This window comes from Megalobrama amblycephala, linkage group LG21 (genome assembly GCF_018812025.1).
Source record: "Megalobrama amblycephala isolate DHTTF-2021 linkage group LG21, ASM1881202v1, whole genome shotgun sequence".
Classification (NCBI taxonomy): domain Eukaryota; kingdom Metazoa; phylum Chordata; class Actinopteri; order Cypriniformes; family Xenocyprididae; genus Megalobrama; species Megalobrama amblycephala.
Genome location: NC_063064.1, coordinates 8,095,428 through 8,114,248, shown reverse-complemented (window position 1 = coordinate 8,114,248; position 18,821 = coordinate 8,095,428). Strand labels below are relative to the sequence as shown.

At 36.0% G+C, this 18,821-nt stretch overlaps 1 protein-coding gene across 37 annotated transcripts in view; it reads left to right on the top strand.

Annotated features, from left to right (window-relative positions):
- Positions 1 to 768: 768 nt before the first annotated feature.
- adgrl2a (adhesion G protein-coupled receptor L2a) overlaps positions 769 to 18,821 on the top strand; it is a 112,475-nt gene continuing 94,422 nt past the window's right edge. For 13 of the 37 annotated variants that reach the window (XR_007182056.1, XR_007182058.1, XR_007182057.1 and 10 more), the window contains exon 1: positions 769 to 2,876. The gene's annotated coding sequence lies outside the window, so the exon portion shown is untranslated. The remainder of the gene's footprint in view (positions 2,877 to 18,821) is intronic. The other 24 variants (XM_048171855.1, XM_048171870.1, XM_048171846.1 and 21 more) reach the window with 6 other exon arrangements.

Sequence of the window (18,821 nt, the reverse complement as noted above, 5' to 3'; positions counted from 1 at the left end):
GGTCAGAAAATAACCCATTTATTATTCTAATTGTGGTTATAGACATTTCAAAGGGTTTATGCATCACACGCGCGCACACACAAACACACATTGGGTTTTCATGTTTAAGTACCCATGAAACATGAAAACCCAATTGCTTCGGACAAGACAATCTCAACAGTGTCTCAAACTATGCCCAGTTTTACCAAAATACCAATGTCAGAGATTTCAAAATTTAAAGTTAAAACATTTCTCATCAAATTCTTCAAACGCCAAATGTTGTGCTGTTCTCTGTTTCCTTTTCTCCCAAGGAATTTTAGGAGAACATCTTAGACTACTTTTTATATTCTACAACTTTACATTTTTTAATTAAATTTTTAAACCCAAACATGGACAAGGATTTCAGATATTGCCATCTTTGTTGGGATATTTTGTCCCCTGAACCCTCCCACATATATATATCACTGCAGGCTATCCTGTGGGATATTGCATAAATGACCAAGTTTAACAGAAAGTGATCTGGACATGTGTGAAGTCCTGTGAACAGTTGCTTCCTGCTGGTATTGAGAATGTCAAACGAAGCACAATACATCCACTAACACACACATTTACACTTGCAAACCTCATGTTTACTGCAATAAACTCAGTCTGATGATGAAAAATCTTATATACAAGATGAAGAAACCACAGATTATAAAAACAGAAATGTCTTTAAAGAAATGAAAAAAAATAAAATAAAAAAAAATACACATACACATACACAGACCAATGTAAATAAAACATTACAAACAGAGGACTGGGAGGGTTGCTGGTTGATATTTCAGAGGAATTTTTTTGGGGGTTGGTCTTGATATGACATAAGCAAAGACAGAAAAGCAGAGGAAAGCCGAATATTTTCTGATGATCATGATTAGAAGAGTGTTACACAGCTAATACCTGCACTAATCCTTATTTAAGCTACAATCTGCTGTGCTACATAACATAAAGAGCAACTAAAATGAATACAATTCCATTCTGAAAAGATCAACCAGTGTTATTTTCATTAAGTCAATCCGATTACAATACACCACAGTTCAGCTGAATTCGTATTCATGTAAAAATGACAAATGTCTGTCACAGGTTCTCGGCTGCACAGATTCATTTTACAAGGTCTGTTTCTGTAAAATCCACATGAGCAAAATTAAACATGAAGTTTTGTGTTGCTTTCGAGAACGATTATCATTAGTATTATTAGCAAAGAACATAATCTCTTCTCTTATGTACGATTTTACGATTCAATTATATTTAGTACAGTAATTTGTATTGTATTTTCCTTGTCTGTAAAGTCTATTGATACTTTAAAAACTCCAAGTTTGTTTTCTTTATTTTATGAGTTTGTTCTGAAGTACTTCAAGAAATAAATGTAATACTAATAGCAAAAGCATTTAATGTGCTTTTGTTTTGTTTTGTTTTGAGGAGACAACCCTAGCATATTTAAATAGATAAAATCAGTGGTTTGTAACAGAACTGATGTGTTTTTATGTGTATGTGTGTAGTTGTGTGTATGTGATTTTGCTAAACCTCTTCGCCTTCCTTTGACTGCAAGAATGCAACACACATGTGGTTTTACTTCAGCAAAACTAATGCATAAACATCAGAAAAAATATCAGAATGACCTTTACCACATCTGTTTTCTCTTTTGTCCCCCAAAATGGATCTATTACTATGTAAAGTTATGCATATGAAAATATAAGTGTGCGCTCTTACACTGTGAGCTTCACCTGCTGTATGAGTGAAACAGAGAAATGCGCCCTTGGAGTTGCTGTATTTGACTGAAATATCGTTCTGAAGCTTTATTAAAGCCAGGTGTAATGGGGGGGATGCGCTCCAGTTGCGTGCTTCTCCTTACATGGCCTTTTCAACTCATTCTTTAACAGTTCTAGGATGCGCATTGCATTTAAGGGTCGCTGGCTGTGAGGACGGTCAACAAATGAAATAATGGTAAGTGCATTGGTGAAAATGGCATGTATGCGCCTTTGTTCTGTGGATTACTGCTCCGGTTGCAGCAGGGCTACAGTCGCTCTTTCTGATTGAGGCCAAGTTGAGGAAAAAAGGACGAAAATCTGCACTTTTTCTTTTTGATGCAAGCTAGAATTACAGTGAGAAAACATGTGCAGTCATTGGCTGAACAGGCCAGCCTGCCCACAGCATGAGGGAATCTTTCTCTATGAGAGGCACGTAGCAGTGCAAATCCAATGGATAATGGCCAAAAGTTGTATATAGAAAACAAATAATCTGCTTTACATGCCTTCTCGGCTCTGCGTAATCGTCTTCCACAACAGTCTTTGCTTAAGTTGTACTCATGATAATATGGTTATGCGATCATTTTCTCACCGACTCCGTATCCGTGTGATCCAGGAATCCAGTTCCAGGTTTTAAGCGCAGCTTCTCTCTCACATCTCCGCTCAGCTCGCACAGAGAGAAATCCCTCAGCCGCGGGCCGCTCTCTCTCCGGCTGGAACGGGACTCAACAAACCCGAAGAAGACGCTCAAAGGACTGAAATAAATAAAGAGGACTGCTTTTGTTTGTTTATTTTTCTTGCGTTCTTTTGTTGCTCTTTTTTTATTAGTTGCTGTGCGAACAGGTCCGCGTCCCCTCTCCCTCTCCTCCAGCAGGACGGACGGACGGACTCTCCGTACTCGCATCTCTTCATCCCGGCACGGCGGAGCGCAGGACTGAGCGCGGGTCTGCGGGAATGTGAGCGCTCACACTGAGAGAAAGGCTCAGATGAGCGGAGCATGTGTGCGTTGTGCGCTGAGACGCGCTGCTCCTATTCTAAGACCTGCTTGTAATTGCATCAACTGATTAATTAACTTTCCATCTGATTTTTCTTCAACTATCCGTTCACTCACAAAAGGTAAGAACCTTTTTTGTTAATGATCATAATGCGCTTATATCCGACAAATCCTGTTGCTCTAAAGTGGGTGATTATCAAGTTTGGGTTGGTTACTCAAACTTTTTGTGCAAAAAAAAAAATATTAACGAGGAATTAATTATCCGGGTCATGCATGTTGTAAGGTAATGATAGTGTAATATCATAATAATAGACCAAAGTGTGTATTTTAAATGCATATTACAGGTTATTAAAAAAAAAAAAAAAATGTATGAGGGAAAAAAAAAAAAAAAAAATATGAAAGAGTTGAGTTCCAGTCAGATGACTCTAAAAGAACAAAACTACTCTGTTCAGAGTAATTAAAATGATGGAAAGGGGGACCATGGCTAATTGAGAAATGGTTAATCAAAACACAACCAGATGTGGATTGATTTGGTCGGCTGCCATTTCTCTCTTTGTCTTTTACTCTTTCTTTCTCTCACTCTCTCTTTGAATGGAAACTATTAGTGTGGGAATGGGGGTATCTTCAAATAAATCCCATAGAGATATTTCATTCCATTGAAAATTCTTTAAAGGTGTCGGTGAAGTCTGCACACTTTAATTTATTGTCATTGGCTTTTGCTTCCTACAACAAGCGTGTGGTGACCTACATCAACTGTTGAACTCACTAAAGCTTGACTTGGGTTGTTAAATTGAGGTCTTGTGTCTATAATTAAAAGCAATTTCAGGCTCTTTTTGCTCGTTTTTAACTCCTCAGGATGATTAATGTGAAGAGAATGGTTCAGAGTGCACAGACAGCAGTGATAGAGTGCTAACTAGGGGACTGTAAGAACCCAGTGCAGTTTAAATCGTCTGAACCTGACTTTCTCTAAATGTAACATCGGACACTTGTGAGCAGCCGCTGTAAAATTAGATCCTTTAACCCCACATTCATAATTAATCCGCACCCAGGCCCCTGGTGCCAACAGTGAGATGAGCAGAATCCGGTCGGTGGCACTTCTTTGCCCAAACACACTCTGAACTGCTGTGAAACAAACATCTTGCCGGGGCATAGAGAAACTGGCAAACTTTGCATTAGTATGCCCGTTACATTGTAATTACATAAGTAATAATATTGTAATTAATGTATTATAATTATTTACGGTGCTGATAATTACACATTATTATTGTTATTGCTGTAGTAATTAAATATAATAGCATATAATATATGTAGCTGGACACTGCAATTTGAAATGTTACCAAAACACTGGGCAAATCACAATTGTTTTCGGGTAAACACCGCTCCAGTGTGTAAGAGCCGGTAATGAGTCAATGCATGAGCGCGGTGTTGTTTTGAATTGCGGTGCATGACGTGAGAGACGCTAAAAACCTGAACTGTGAAACATATCGAGTCACCTGAATGAAAATCGTGCCAGCTTGTTTCAGGGCGGTCTAGACCTACAGAGCTGTATTTTAAATCTGATTCAGGTTAATGTAATGTTTTAAAGTTTTTTCTTAATTGTACATACATAACATGACAAATATCTTGTAATACAGTATAGTATTTAACTTGAAAAAAAAAAAAAAAAGTATTGTGCACTTTTTAAATAGGCTTATATTTGATCTCATAAAGCTACAAAATATTTTAAATACCCAATATAATTTAACTTTAGATGCAGATGTGGACTTTTACCATATGGCATGTGGTTTTTGGTCTGGATTCTTGCATGTCACCATTTGTGCTTTAAATAGACATTCTCTGACCAAAAAATGTTTTGAATTTGTATAAGTGTGAATGGACTCTGTTTGAAGCCGCTCCATTAGCATTTCAAAGTGGCCTGAGCTCTATTTGAGTCCTGTGCTCTATTAGCTTCAGCACAGGCCCGGAGAACAGGAGGGGTGAGAGGGGACCAGGGCTTGTAGTTCATTTCTCCTCGTCTTTGTGTTTGTGTGTGAAAACACTATCCCATCCTTTTCATTTCAAAGGAATATTTTCCTTGGCTCTGTTTCTTTCTGGCCCCCTTCCTGCATCAGAGAAATGAAAACAGCCAAACATGAGCAGGATTATGAGATCCACCAGAGAACTTGCTTAGGTATTTTCACTCAGAGCGGAAAAATAGTGTTTTTCTACATTTCCAGTAATGCAGAGAAGAATGGATGTCATAACACCTACACAGAAAAATTCTACTCATAAGTGTGCAGCTTTATGTTTATGAGAGCTAGTCTCATATAAAGCCCGGCACATGTCTGATTATTCAAGATTCGCTTCGTCTTTGTCGTGCAGACATTGACTCTTAAATATAATGTGGATTTTTGTTTTAAAGTCAGCTATGAAAGTCTGTGTTTTACTGTGTATTGTTATATTAATTTGGTTTCAAATGAATTTTGGTAGCGAAACAAAAGTATTAGGTTTACTTTGGGAGTTCTTTGTCCTCGACCTGTTTTTGCTCCATATTAATGTGCTAATATAGTCTCTTCTGCAATATTCTGAATTTTTACTTTATTGATGGACTTATTTTGGGCGATCTGGAAAATGTGATTTGTGGCCCAGTGCTCTCATTTCAATGTTTTCGCCATATGGTGAATATCAGACACATGTGGAGAGCATTTGAATGGTAAAATATGAGCATTTTGTCACTTCAAAAAAAAAAAAAAAAAGGTTTTTATATCAGTTGAGCTCTAAATAATGAACAAGCCAAATAAGCATTTGTTCAAAATGTGGAATAACTTTTTACTTTATTAGAGCTTTAGTACATGGTACATATGTGTGTGTGTTTTGCACAACAGTGTAATTCCAATGACAGCCATTGTTCTCCGAACATCAGAGCGTTTGCACAGCCGAATCAAATAATCAGACTCACTGAACAACAAATACAACGTCATGCAGCTTGTAGACTGGAACGTTGGTTTCTGAATAGTGTTTAGAGAATTTAATGCTAAAAAAATACAATAAAAAAAATGTGTTTGAAGAATTTGAGAAAAAAACAAGTGGACCACTTCAGCATGTCATTCACTCTGTAGGGCAATGCTGTTACTTTAGAGAAACCGTGATACAGGCCATATACGCTCTGGTTACCAAGCGCATAAAATCGAAAACACATTCATTTGTGCAAGAATTTCAAATCAGATGATTTCTTTCCCTGTTTCTGATTCAGTTGTGTGTTTACAGAGCACCCTGCTGTGCCGATAAACGCTCTCCAATTTGCGGGGAATAAACAGCCCTGTTACACTTGAAGTTTTATGTAAAGTGCTCAACAGCCTTTGGTGGGTCAAATACCTGCATTTTACGGTGGTTTTTATTTTACGATCAGTAATCAGCGGAAAGCAGGGCGCCTTCTCTGCCATTTTGTCAAAGCGTTTGTTTCTGCTTGCGAAAGGTTTGTGTGACAGTGGGACGGCAGACTTTATACACAGGCTGCCATTTTAATCAGCTGCAGACTGTGGGCAGCATACACCACTCTGAACACACCCAGACTCAGAGTGCCTTCAGACATGCAATCAGTTCCATTTATTTTTAAATATCTGAATACGTCAAATAAATATTTTCTAAAGAAAAGTAATTGGCGATTAAAAAATTCACTTTTGGACAACAACGACAAATAAAATAATATTAATAATAATAACAGAAGTAATTGGCGATTAAAAAGAAATTTTTCGAACAAAAAAAAAAAAAAAATCAGTATTTTAACATTGTATCACTTGTAATTCTCCACTTTTTATTTAAAATAATAATAGTAAGAGTTGCTAATGTGATAAGTTCAATCACTATATATATATAAATATATATCTAATCACTTACTAAAACTAAATTATTTTTTTTTTTTTTTTTTTCAGAAATGATTGTGACCATTTATACATTGTGGAAAAAGAATATTTTGGCATCGTGGATTACGTCCATTTAGCATTTATCTAATGCTCTGCTGTGTTTATTTTTATTTAAATGTAAATGAAGTCCACAGCATGATTCATGTTATTTCATTTTCAAATTCAGAACTACACATATTTAGTTTGGTGTACACACAGGGGGCATGACTTATCTATCCCAGAATTGGTATTTAGGGGGGTTAAAAAAAAAAAAAAAAATTCAATTTCTCATCACAGAGGAGAAGGTAGGAACCCAGGTACAGGGTAAACAGTATCTGTGAGCACAGAGAGAGAGAGAGAGAGAGAGAGAGAGAGAAAGAGGGATAGAGAGAGAGGTCTATTAGACGTCTGGTGGTAAAGAGAAGGGTTGTGTCTCGGCTGGCTTACAGGGGCACACTTGAAAGGGCCATTTTCAAGCAGACACACCTGTTATTTCAGAATGCTGAAGAGGTTGAGCTGCAGTGTAATTCTTCTTTTGTTAGTTATCTACAACAAAAAAAATTCCAAATTTCAAAGATTATGAAAATGCAAATTTTCAGAAGTTTCATGGTGTTAACATTTATTTATTATTTACTTACTAACTATTATTTATTAATCTCTACTGAATAATAATCTGTTACTGTTTATTATTAATATTGCTCATTTTACTTTTTATTGTTGTGGAAAATAATAATATTAAAGCCATTAAAGGTATTAAAAATGTAAATGGACATTTGTGAATTATCCATAGCAGCCAGAAATGTTTAATAATAAATATTCATCTAATATTTTAGCTTCTTCGGTTAAGTGTTCAAACATTTCACTGATAGTGTAAATTCTTATCGTAAAATACTGGAATAGAATAATGGTTAAGACATTTCCTGCAGATTCCACTAATCCTCAAATAACTAATCTAATCTGGGGTCAACAGCGAGTTGTTTCTTGAAAACATTCAGAGGTCAGAGGTCAGACTTATCTTGTGTGGTTCATGTGACAGCTTATCAGGGCAGATGTAGCCAATCATGAGGGTGTTCCTGGATCTCTTGACCTCCTGTTATAGATAATTTTGCTTTAAATGATCTGTCCACATGTTAAGAAACTGCACCAGGTGCTGATTCAGCTGAAAAATGGAGCAGATGTATCAGAATGCAAGTGCGTGACATGAAAAGGTTGGATCTGGAATTAAAATATTGGATATATAAAAAAATAATGTTTAGCTGTCCAGACAAGAGCTCAAATAAATAAATAAAAACTGTGGTCTGTAATTATGCAGTGATGTTTCAGACAAAAGAGATGACAGGATTTCTGCTTTGGTTGAGTTGCTGGCCACAATTGGCTGCTCTTTGGCCTTTTTTTCCCTCTCAGATGTTGTCCTGATTAAGCTCAAGAAATTCAAAAAGGACACTGTTCCTAGATCAGCACTTTGGGGTCTTTCCAAACAGAGCAAGCTAGAGAACTCTACATTGCGACTAAATCAATGTTGTTGCTACAATGCATTAATCTAAATTCAGATATAGAGATTAGGAGTTTATTAAGGTGTGAGACCTTTGTGCAGGCCAGAGGTGTACACTGATTGGATAATCAGTCTGCGAGTGACATCTGACAGGTCCGCCTCCATTGATTTTCCGAAAGAGGCCATTGGCCACATTGCGTAAAATGGCATATAATGAGTGGAGAATTTAATTCAGACAAACAGCCAGGTTGCAGAGCTAAGTTAATTACATTATGGTAGCAGTCATTACTCTTTACTCTAGTGCTGATGTGCCCAATGCAAACAGCCTTCAAGTGTCTGACACCGCTCACCTGGCCGCTCTGACTCAAATGCAGCTTGTCAGCGACATTGTGTTTTGTGTGCTTATTTAACGCAACGCATCAGCCATGCTAGGCTGTGAAATGACAGCTGCAATATTTACTACCCGAACAAACTGGATTCATGTATATAAATCCTTGTTTTTGTGGGTTTTTTTTTTTTTTTTTTTTTACCATGACTGACATATCAATACAAAAAAAATCATCTGCTGAATGGTATCAGTGATTTTCATCTGTAAGTTGATCTGACACATCTTCAACATAATAAAAAATCTCAACCAAATAATTTTCTAACACACATTACTGATTGTATTGTGAATGTTTTATCAGTGCACATTATTAAAAAAAAAAAAAAAAAAAATGTCTCTGGGGGTCCTTAAAAAGTCTTAAATTTAGTTTTATGAAATTTAAGGTAATTAAAAGTCTTAAATATGTTAAATGCTTGATTAAACTTTAAAAGGCTGTGAAAGAAATGAAATTTATTTAATGAAAGAAATGAGTGCTGTGCATTCAAACTCAAAATGCGGTGCTGTTGCACATTCTGCAGGCGGTTTCAGAGCAGTTTGCAATCAATGAGCACTGTGCACGTCAAGCGATCGCTTATTGTTAATGAATTATGACAATGTTCATGTAGACGGTGAATAGATGAATGTATATTTTATCTCTCTCATCTTTTTGAAAGAGCAGCTGGAAGTAGTAAAGCATAAACATTTCAAAATAAGAGTATTTTTTACTTAAAGTACCATATTATGCATCAAACTTTTTTTTTTTTTTCCTGGTTAATATTGGTATTTTAGTGACACAATCATGTATTTGTAATTTGATTCAACAAACTCTTGTAGCTTTTGTCTGGGCCCCTCAGCCGCAGGAAGGAAAGACTAAGAACATTATTTAACATATTCAGTTCTATCAATAATCACAATAATCTGTAATCTCTCTCTTTAAATGCATTGTTATTATTTAACATCTAATGTCACTCAAACTTTAATTAAAATGTATTGATATATCAGTACATTCTATACATATTGAATAAAATATAAATTGAATTTCATTAAGTTTAATTAAGTAAATGATTCTGATACACGTGATTTTTTTTTTTTTTTTGAGATTGTATGGGTTTGTTCTGTATGGACATACATCATTAATTGTATTTGCGCAGGTCTTTAAAAAAGGTCTTAAAAAGCAATATTTGTGTCTGTAAAAAAATGCAGATACCCTGGACTTGTTTCACCTTAAAGACAAACAAACAAACAAACAAACAAAAAAAAAAAAACAAAAAACAAACAAAAAAAAAAACTTGTTTTTGGCTGATGTTACCAAGGCTGCATCCAAATAGCTATTAAAGCATTGTTTCATTATACTGTTCTTGGTAGCCTAGCCCTTCTAAAATGTTGCCAATAAATCAGTTTAATGCAATTAATATTAATGTAATCAATGTTTAAGGCAATAATAGCAAGTAATAATAATGATAAGTTTGGGAAGTGAATACTGGGATACATTAAAATGCTCTCAAGCGTTAACTTGACCTTCAGCCTTCATGTCCCAGTCAAAAAAAAAAAGCCTCCCCAAAAGATTTGAGTTTTCATCCGTTGAAACTCGCATTCAGGTCTGGCACCAATCTGATGTGGAACGCCCACTTTAATGCTCCAATGAAATCTCACTGGATTAAATCAAGTCCCACCCGGATTTTTTTCCCCCCCTCATTGAAATAAAAACAAAGAATGGCAGACTAAGCCATTACCTTTGAAGAAAGAACCCAATAACATTGCAAACAGATAGAAAAAAAAAAAAACATTTTGTAATCATGTTGAAATTTGGTCTTGTTTGAATTGTAATGTCTTCATCTCTAATGTATAGGATTTTTTATCCCGAGAGACAGGAGTACAGAAGATAGGAAATGATGCGTAAAGAGAGATAGAGTGTGATCACGTCTCCCACAATGAGCGCCACTGCTCGGTGTGTCTGGAGCATGTGTACCACTGCCAGGCCGTAGCTCTGACTGTAAAGCACAGGATTAAGCGGCAGATGATTCCTTTATTGTCAGGCTGACTAATGACCACAATGCATTTCCAATGTGTACTCCTTAAGGAGGGGTCAGAGGTATATGTATATATATATATATATATATATATATATATATATATATATATATATATATATATATATATATATAATGACTTTTAAAAAAAACACACACTTTTACACACCTTATCAATAAATATGTGTATAAAATCTCAACAGTTGCTGTCCGTCAATGACATTTTAATTATTTAAAGTGTATTTTAGCCACATGGCAGTTTTGTTATCTTTGGTTTGTCACACCTGCTGAAATGGCTCTGATCGCCACAAAACTGCAAAGTGTCAAACACTTCCTAATGGCATTTGCATAACTCACACATGCCTGGTGTGAATTTCGCCCCTGTTAACACAAACAGTGGTGGGGCGGCTTGTCTCGCGGCACACACGAGAGCCAAGAGAGTTATATGAGATAATCATAGATATCTAACTGAATATCTGTAAAGAAATTATTACACAGAGGAGATTTAGTTTAGCATATACTGAATTTAAAACACTGAAAACATCAAACGTGAAACTATTGAGCAGTCTTTAAAAAAATAATGGCATCATTAAAAATATATTGTATACAATGTGGGAAAAATATAGATAGGACATACAAAACATATATGTACATAGTAGTACAGGATAGTGGTATATAGTATACAGATATATTCTACAGTGTGAGAACACACACACACACACACACACACACACACACACACACAGGTTTGTTTTTATGAATTGTGGGGACATTCCATTGGCGTAATGGTTTTTATACTGTACAACCCGTATTTTCTATCACCGTACACCAACCTACCCATCACAGAAAACTGTGCACATTTTTACTCTCTCAAAAAAACTAATTCTGTATGATTTATAAGCCTTTTGAAAAAAAAAATGGGGACATGGGGTAATGTCCTCATAAGTCACCCTCTCCTTGTAATCCATGTCATTATACAAATTTGTGTCCTGATATGTCACAAAAACGGGCACACACACACACACGCGTTGGTGCACCTATCAATATGAGGACGTTCCAAGGTTTTTATACTGTACAAACTGTATATTCTATCCCTTAACCTTACACACACACACACATTTTTAATAACATACTATTTTTTTTCTAAAATATTTAAATGTTAAATTCAAAAGTTACATAATGCTGACAAAAAGAACAAAAATAAAATCATTGCATTTCTAATTAACATGCATATTTCTAATCCATTATTATCTCCCGTGATGGACAGCACTGCTTTATCTTCATACTCTTGGCTGAATTAAGTAGTTTCGATGCACGTTATTCTGCGAGCGGTCTGCTACGAGCGAACTGCTCCGAGCTCACGGCCCAAACGGCCCCGTCAGCCGAGTGGCCCCCTGTCACCGCCGTGGCTCCACTGGCCTCTTTTGTTGTATTCTGATAAGATCTACTCAGTATTTGCTTCACCAACCTCCAGTGGTGTGTCTGGTTACTTCACTGCAATTAAGAGAAAGGAAAACATGCCCAGTCTAAGCGTAGAAACATCTTTTGTGTGTGCGTGTGTGCGTGGGCTTTCATTCACAGAGTTTAATGTAATTCATAGATTATGTCACAGAATACATAAGGAAAGAAGAAGCCTTTTGTGGTGCAGTTGTATTTCCTATTGGACTTTCTGCCCGGCGCATGCAGCAAATCACAAGCCCCATCAAAGCAATTACCTTTGCTAAAGCCATATTAGTCTTATAATTGGATAATCTTGTATTGCTTTGGCTTAATTCATTCTGTTGCACCAAATGGTTTCCTGTCTTCCATAACATTTTAGGAGCTCATGTTCTTAGAGAGAAATTCTCTAGCTTTCCCATTGTCTCATATTGTTGTTTTAGTTTTTTTTTTTTTTTTTTTTCTGGAATGCACAACAGTGAAATGAAATATGTGTGAATGTGAATAAATGCAATGGAATCAGAAACAATGACTGTGCAATATACAAACTATTGACTATGACTCTTTTTCCAAAACCTACTGCGCTGCTTTGCTATCTATTGCCTACATTGGCAGCAGTCTTCTTAGGCAGCATCCTAACAGAATGGGGGGTCATTAAGATTTTACTAAATACTTAATATTCTTAATACTTTTATTCAGCAAGGACGCATTAAATGGATCAAAAGTGACAGAAAAGACATTTAGAATGTTCAGATGTTCAGATTTCTGTTTCATATTATGATGGTTTTTGAATGCTCTGTTCATTGAACATCCCTGACAAAAATGTGTCATGCTTTCCATAAACTGTTTTCAACATTGATAATAATAAGGAATGTTTCTTGAGCATCAAATCAGCACATTGATGTGAAACTAAAGACTGGAGTTATGACTACTGCAAATTCAGCTTTGCCATAATAGGAATAACTAAGATATTTTAAATTGTAATAATATTTCACAATTTTACTGTTTTTACGTTATTTTGATCAAATAAATTCAGCCTTGTTGAGCATAAAACACATCTTTGAAAATAAAACACATCTTTTAAAAACATAAAAAACCCCTCTGTCCCCAAAATTTTGAACTGTAGTGTATGTATGTATAAAATAGCATATAGGTGTATTGAAAAACATTACAATATATGTGGTTTGAAAGTATAGGGAGTTTAAAAATATATATTTTAAATAATAAATTCTATAACCTTGCAGCTGATGGTATTACACGTTCTTAGATTATCACAAGAAAATAAATATTTGTCTATGAAGAAATTTTTTTTTTTTTTTTCTTCTAAGACTACAGTTGCTCTCTATTATAGTAACATTAGTTGTTTTCTTTCATCCAAGATACACTAGATGGGTGAAAAGGCACGGAGCAACACTAAGTCTGCGTGAGTGTTGTATAAATAATTTAATGGCATCATTTGCATACTGTATGTTCAGCTCTTATTAAAATCTAAACCTACCCCTTGATCACAGGGAAACGCTACTTGTTATTTTTGACCTCTTTGTGAAGCAGGTTTCCTGAATTGATCCCTGCTTTCAGACAGTTGCGCTGTCACCCCCAAGTGTGCTCATGATATCCTACTCTGGACTCAGATTGTGGAAAATTACACTGAATGGCAGAGACCTTCACAACATACCAGAGCTGAAAGAACACGAATAAAGAGGCAAGAGAGATAAAAACGACAGACAGAGAGAGGCAGAAAAGGAATTTTCTGTATCTGCAGCCCTTCCACGGGTGGCAGAAGACAGCTGAAATGCTGGTAATCTATTTATATCAGGAAGATTCCTCTGGACAGTTAAAGGCTTTGATTTTTGGACAGGTTCAGAGTCCATTGTAGGGAGGTTGTTTCCCTGGACGCAGGTCACTTACATGACATGTCTCCCAAAAGCATTCTGGCTCCACAAAAGCCATTTGAGGATTGCACGAATTGCTGCAGGAAAAGTTAGATGACATCAAACCCATCAATGTCACATCCTAGTGCCAGTTTGCTATTGGCTGCAACTGAATGCAGTTGTTTTCCGATGCATCCAAGCTAATTTCTGAGGAATATCATTGTTTAGACTGCATCATTGTCCAATGAAGTGTAACTGTGGGAGAACTTCATGAACAAAACATTATTTGGCTAAAATGAGCTTAGAAGCAACCCGGTATTCCGGCTGGTGTTGAATGTCCAACATTGTCACATATGGTTTGTTATTATTGTCAGATGCTTGTGTACTCTATTAGAAGGGGGAAAATCCAGCCCAGACTCGTTAGAAAAACATACCTGTGTCAACATTTTTGCAAAACGTGTCATGTACATTTAGTTTCAAAGTGAGTGGTGCTAAAAGGGTGTTTAGTTTTTTTTCCAGAACAGATGAACTTGAATATGGCAACGTTTTATTACGTTGGAGTTTGTACATATCGCCGCAGTTCTGAATTGAAATGTCCGGTGAGTGGTGCTAAAAGCTTAATGCTCCATAATGTACACCTACACTAAACCCTAAACCTACCCGATATTGTTAACAAAAGCAAATGTGACATAAAAACAAAATAGTAACCATGGCATTTCAGCTTGTTTTTGAACTCTTGTCTTTGAGCTCTTCGCATCGCAACTATTCTGTACCAGCTGAGCTACTGAGCAAGCTTGTTACGTCAGTAAAACTGAACATCCGGAGCTGGGTAAGTGATGCAAACTCCAAAATATATTTGTTTACTAATCATGCACTATGCTAAAAAGTGTTTTGAGGTCATAACATTATTGTGCAAGGAGCCGCGTGAAAACATGTCTTTATTAATCCATAATCTGGTCCTGTAATCATAATTGTGTGAGGAAACGATTGAAAGTTCTTGCTGTTTTACTGCCTCTAGTTTTTATTTCTGCTAGAAACTGCAGTGATATGTACATATTGGTATGTATTTTGTGTTTTGCAAAAATGTTGCCACAGGTACATTTTTCCAATGAGCCTGTGTTGCAAAAATCCCTTTGAAATACATGAGATAGATGGCAGCATCTATGTGACAGTGAATTTGTCACAGTTTGAATTGTAAATAAACAAAATAATGGGTTGAGAAACCATTTCACAACACTTTCGAAACATTTCCTGAAAACATTTCATAACTGGTATAAAAATCCAGCTTTAGGCCCTCCAGCAAACCGCTGTTCCCAATCCCATCATGCATTTATTACACCATAAACAGGAAGAAAACATGGTGTCATATTATGTCACACATTCTCCGCATGATTGTTGCCAGCGCAGCGTTACGCGTGGGCTTGAAGGACTGACGGAGCACAAGGCGACGAAGACACTGTTCAGTCAGGCTAATATAGCATGCAAACTCTTCAGTCACTCAAAGCTGTGTCTGTGTCTGCTGTGTTAATGTGACGCTTTAACCTGTGTGAAGAACAGAACCGCCATATCTGGTGTTTATGTTCTCTGATCTGCTAACTAGCTTCAAAATAAAGCCAGTTTTGCTACAGATAACAAATTGCCCTAAAGCCACTTCACAAGCCTGCAAGAATAGCTATTACCAAGGGTCTGGGTTCCAAAATAAGATATTTCAGCAACAAAACTTTGGAAAAGTACAGAGCAGACAATGAAATGGGATTTCTAAACCAATGAAATAGGCAATAAAAAAGCTTGGACTGATTTAGCAACATTAGCTACTAGGCGCTAATCTGTGACAATATTTATATTAAAATATTCTCAATTCACCACACTCTCAGAAAAAAATGGTCACTGGGACGATACCCTTTAAAAAGTTTCTAATATGTCCCATTTCGGTACTAAAATGTACACCTCTCGATAGTAATGTGTATCTTTGAGGTACTAAAATGCACTCTTTAGGTACAAAGGAGTAGCTTTTCAAAGGGTACCACCAAAGACTATAGATATAGAAAGACAGTTCACTCCTATTAGGTATGAATGGGAGAAACTACAATACGCAATATGGCGGAATATGACCCACCTTCTAAGTAAAAGAGCCAATCGAAGTCATTTCATCACTGCAGCTGCCGTTAGAGGCTCCGGTTCCCATAGAAACCGGAGACTCACGCTTAGGACTGCACATGTGCATTGGGTCATCTAGCCTGAAAAATAAGCATTTTTTAACACTATTTGAGCATAAGAAACAACATTTATGGGACAGTTCATGTCAGATTTTGTTGCTGATTTAAAACATGTTATTTAATTGTGAATTCAGCAAGCAGTTTTTGAGATTTCAGGATTCCCCCATTCAAATAGATAGGACTTGGTCTTGGATGCCCAAAATAGCTGACAGGGGGCATTGCAAATATGGCCGCTGAGTGAACAGACTTTCCTATATGGACTTTGGTTCCGCCCCACTGACAGCTTTTGTACTTTTTTTATTTATTTTTTTGAGTGCAAGGTAATTATTATTCCTATATTATTATTTCTATAAATATTTTTTTAATTAATATAAATATATTTTAAACCTATAGGTCCTTTACACGCAATCTGCTAACAACCACATCATTTACTACATGGCACAAGCTGATTGGCCTCTGCTTATTTTGCAGCCAATGAGCTTGCTTGCTCAACTTTTACATAGTCTGGTTCAGTGTTCGCTCTAAGCTGGTCCTCTGTAACCCTCCACCTCCTCCAGCTCCACCTGTTTAGATTTGCTACAGGATTTATGTATGCCTGTTCCAGACTGTCCTCCAAAAAAAACAAACAAAAACAAACAAAAAGCACCTTATTACGACCTATATTTACGTTTTATAGTCATGCGCCCTCTAGCTGGGATAAAAATAATGACAGTGTTGTTACGTCTGTCGTCATTAAATGACATATGTACGGTGGCTGGGAAGTGCAAAACAACATTACAAAGTGTGATCAAAATGCATGTTTATTTAAATGCAATGTGTGGACTTTTTACACCATTTGTCCTATTTCCATTTAGCAAAACTCATTTTTTTATTAATGACTACACCTACCCCATCCCTAAACCAACCCTTAGTGATTTATAGTGCATTTAAACTTTACGAGCACATGCGTTCCCTGGGATCGAACCCACGATCGCATAATCACATGATTGCAAATTGTTATATATTGCAATGCTCTGCCAATTGAGCTACATGAAACCGGAAATATGACTCAGATAAAAGGGAACAATGCATTAAATTCAAAGTGTCCTGTTGTCGATAGGGGTGCAACTTTAGCAAATGCTCCTATGGGTCATATTTCATGAATTAAAATGAAAGTGTCCTGTTGACGATAGGGACGCAAATTTAGTAAACGCTCCTATGGGTCGTATTTCAGGGAAGTGACAAACGACCTATATAGGTGTATTGGTTGGAGAACATGTTGGCCTGTTCATGCAGCTGCAGCATATCTTACATGATCACAGCAACGTGTCTGTGTATCTGTTGACAGTAGCAAGTCCATACATCTAGTCTGCCAAAGACCTAATTTTATAATAGCCCATTAATAACTCTAAAATCATTACCATAGTCACATGACACACAATTGGCATGTATATTGGCCTTTTCAATGTTCAGTCCTTCAACTTTAAACTTTAAAAGTTTAAAAAGTGTAGGGGGTCAAACGAGTTCAGTCTCAATCTAATGTAGGGACAGCTGCGTCTCAGTTCCACTGCTCACAGTCTTAGTTAACACATGTAAATGAGGCTAACGATCCAGACACAATCTCTCATGGCTTTCTTCTCCAGAGCCTTGAGCCTATCAGCTCAGAATGAGATATCACCACAGAATCACCACACAAACAAACTAGAGCCATGCAAGAGACTGGGTTTGAGGCTCCTTCCGTCCACAGAATTTCTTCCATTGCCTAGATTTAAAATGACATAATTTTACTTTCATAATGATCAAACAATTACTGATGTTTTGAGACTAAAAAGCTATGCATATGTATTAGAAACTTGAAAGTTCCTCATTTTTAACATATGGGCCAGGCAATTCAAAGAATTTCAAATGCAAGTCAAAAATCTTCATCTTTCCACTTTCCACTTTCCACTCCATTTGAGTTCTAATCTTAAACTACAATATATATATATATATATATATATATATATATATATATATATATATATACAATAATATATATATATATATATATATATATATATATATATATATATATATATATATATATATATTATTACAATAATATATATATATATATATATATATATATATATATATATATATATATATATATATATATATATATATATTATTACAATAATATATATATATATATATATATATATATATATATATATATATATATATATATATTATTACAATAATATATATTATATTACAAGTCTGAGAGGAAGATTGAAGTCATATAAAGTTAATTATGATCCAAACTGTGATAAAAATGAGATACCAGGGAGAGAATTTTAATAAGATGGTGGATTCAACCACAAGTTTGTCCTTTTTAACCACAGAAATGGCAGAGTGTCGACTCTCTGTGACTCTTTGCCAAGCATCCGACTGTTCTGTTGAGCTTGTGGGAGGCGAGGATGTAAAATGAAAGTCACTTCCTTTCCTAAACTATTTTGCTTTCTCATTCATCAAATAAATACACACGGCAACTCGACACAAACGACACACATATTGGCTAGGCGGAAAGCTATGTGACAGTAAAAAATTACAATTAGTTTTCAGATGCAAAAGCAGCATTAATAGCAATAATTTTTCACATGCATAAGCAGCTGCACATTTGAACTCAAAAGTGAATGGCCTCAACGTTTCGATGGCGCCTTTGGAAAAGGTCAATATCGTAGCATCAGGTTTAGCATGAGGCTTTAACTGCTGGTTGCGTTGTCAAGAGAGATTTAGACCTGACAGTTGATTT